Genomic DNA, 2,292 nt, shown 5'->3' with positions numbered 1-2,292 from the left:
CCCCCCAAAAGCCTCATTTTTCTTGAGGGCTACACAATTCCTATTTAATGAGTTGCTGTCTTCTTCCTGACATTTCCAAATTGCAGGTACAAGAGCCTTATTTTATGGATATACAGTGAGCACTTTGAATAATACTGTAACATGCACACTTTCTCCCAGTTTGCTGGACACAGGGCCCAATCTCTGTGGCAGACTAATGCTGAATGAGAGTCCAGTCAGTGTGGGGCCTGCCAGCACTTTGGCAGGCCTGGGGCAACTCACCAGCCTGGGGTTTGATTCAGGCATCTGGCATGCTGGAGTCACTTCCCGAGCGGCACGAGGACATTTGGCAGTGATGCAAACTACCTAATGAGCTAGACAAAAGTTCTGATGCCTAATGGAGAAACAAGGACTGTGGAGATCCAATCTATGGTAGTAGAATGTTGGCACATCTGCACATAATTGCTAGATTTAGTATTAAGGTTTGGCCAGAAGAGTTTACTCAAATAGAGCAGGGAGGGGGGCAGGGGGGGAGTCCAGAGTGAATAGTCCTCAGTCTGGGAGGGGTGGGGGTAAATCAGCAAATACTGGATACTGTGGGGGGAAAAGTCTACAGTACTGTAGGTAAAGTAACCAAAACCCTATTTAAATGTTGCATCAAAAGAGTAACAACAATTGCTATACTGCCATGAAGTCTCTAATGAGACTGGTCAGTTCCAGAGGGGCGGGGGCGGGGCCTACTTTCAGGCCCCAATGTGGATGGGCACTTCCTGCTCTTGGATGAGCCCGTCCAGCTCAGAAGTGATAAAACCAAAGGACCCCCTCTGAGAGAGCTCACCAGTTCCTCTCGTTTTCCCTTTGAAGTCAGGCGGCCAGAGCTGTTTTACTTAAAAATAAATAGATAAATAAAAGGAACAGAATCCTTGAAATCCAGTCTCAAGCAAGGCCTCTGAAAAGGACACTGATGGAGTCAGTACTTCCCTTTGAGTGTCTCAGTGGGTTGATTATGAGCCACTCTGAGGTAGGCACTAACCCTGTTAGTCTCCAAGCCTTTTTGGGCAAGGGGGTAGGCGGGCTCTGGCAGCAAAGGGAGAGGAAAGGAGGCCAAAGGGGAAAGAAAAGGCAAAGAAAAAAGCCTACAGCACCCGGTATTCCCAGGCGGTCTCCCATCCAAGTACTAACCAGGCCCGACCCTGCTTAGCTTCCGAGATCAAATGAGATAGAGAGCGTTCAGGGTGGTTTTGAGGCCCTTGATTTTGTTAGAAAGATTGGAATCTCATCCCTGGAAGATGAGACTCCCAGTGCCACTCTCTCTGTCTCTGCATAAGCAGTCGTAAGATCACGGACCACCTCAAGGGAAAGGATTTAGCTCCCTGAATGGGTGAGCGGAAGATGACTTTTACCTAATGACCTGTCACAGGACCACAATTTCTGGGCACAAGCTGTAACCATGGATACACGGGAACCTGTTATGTTGTGGCCTTGCAAACAGCCTTGGTCTCCTGCGTCTCTACACCAAACAGGCCACGCGTCACCACAGAACCAGCCCTGGGATTTGTTCTGGGAGTCTGGCCCTTCTGGTATGAACCCAGTTATCTTACTGCTCCTACCGATGGCTCTCTCTGGGCAAGTCCTCGGTGCCAACCAGGGACAGCTTTCCTCTCAACTCCACACAGCTCCATCAGGGCAGTTCAAGGTCTGGTTTCTTTTCTCCTGATTTTTTTGTCTCCTCCATAGGTGGAAGGTGGAAGGGTGGAGGGCCCAAACCCCTATGCAGGGCTCACAGGCGGTTCTATTTGGAGCTAGCAGAACGGCATGATGCAAGGAAAGGCAAATTCCCAATGAATTCTCACGGTGGGCCTGAAGAACAAGTGGGAGCTGGGGAGCAAATACATATTTGAACTCGAGCCTCCTCACGTTGGCGGCACTGTTACAGGTCCATCTGTGAGGAAGACCTAATATTTAAAAGCAGAACATGAAGTCGCACTTTATGCAAAGTCCGAGTACTCTTTTTGTAAAGCACTGTTGAAGCGAATTGTGGGGACTTGTTTAAAAGATAAATCAGCACATATAAACAGGGTACAACTTGCTAAATCAAGTCCCCTGCAGGGCTCATCTTCTGAGACTCTCTTAGTGAAGCGCAACTGGAGGCGAGTTCCAGGGGGAACAGGTGGGACAGGAGGAAGGCAGAGGCAGCCCCTGCCAACCCTCAGGCTATGTCCTTGATGGATCATGGGTTTCAACTGATGAACAGTAGATGGTCCCATTATTATTTTGGGAAAGATTAATGCTTTCCCAAAAGGAAAGTTAACA

The 2,292-nt window shown here is 48.7% G+C and overlaps 1 pseudogene; it reads right to left on the bottom strand.

Annotated features, from left to right (window-relative positions):
• Positions 1 to 1,112: 1,112 nt before the first annotated feature.
• On the bottom strand, positions 1,113 to 1,227 carry LOC116644776 (annotated as a pseudogene).
• Positions 1,228 to 2,292: the final 1,065 nt, after the last annotated feature.

This window comes from Phoca vitulina, unplaced genomic scaffold (genome assembly GCF_004348235.1).
Source record: "Phoca vitulina isolate PV1807 unplaced genomic scaffold, GSC_HSeal_1.0 scaffold30, whole genome shotgun sequence".
Classification (NCBI taxonomy): domain Eukaryota; kingdom Metazoa; phylum Chordata; class Mammalia; order Carnivora; family Phocidae; genus Phoca; species Phoca vitulina.
The sequence above is the reverse complement of the archived record's forward strand: the minus strand, read 5'-3'. Positions and strand labels throughout refer to the sequence as shown.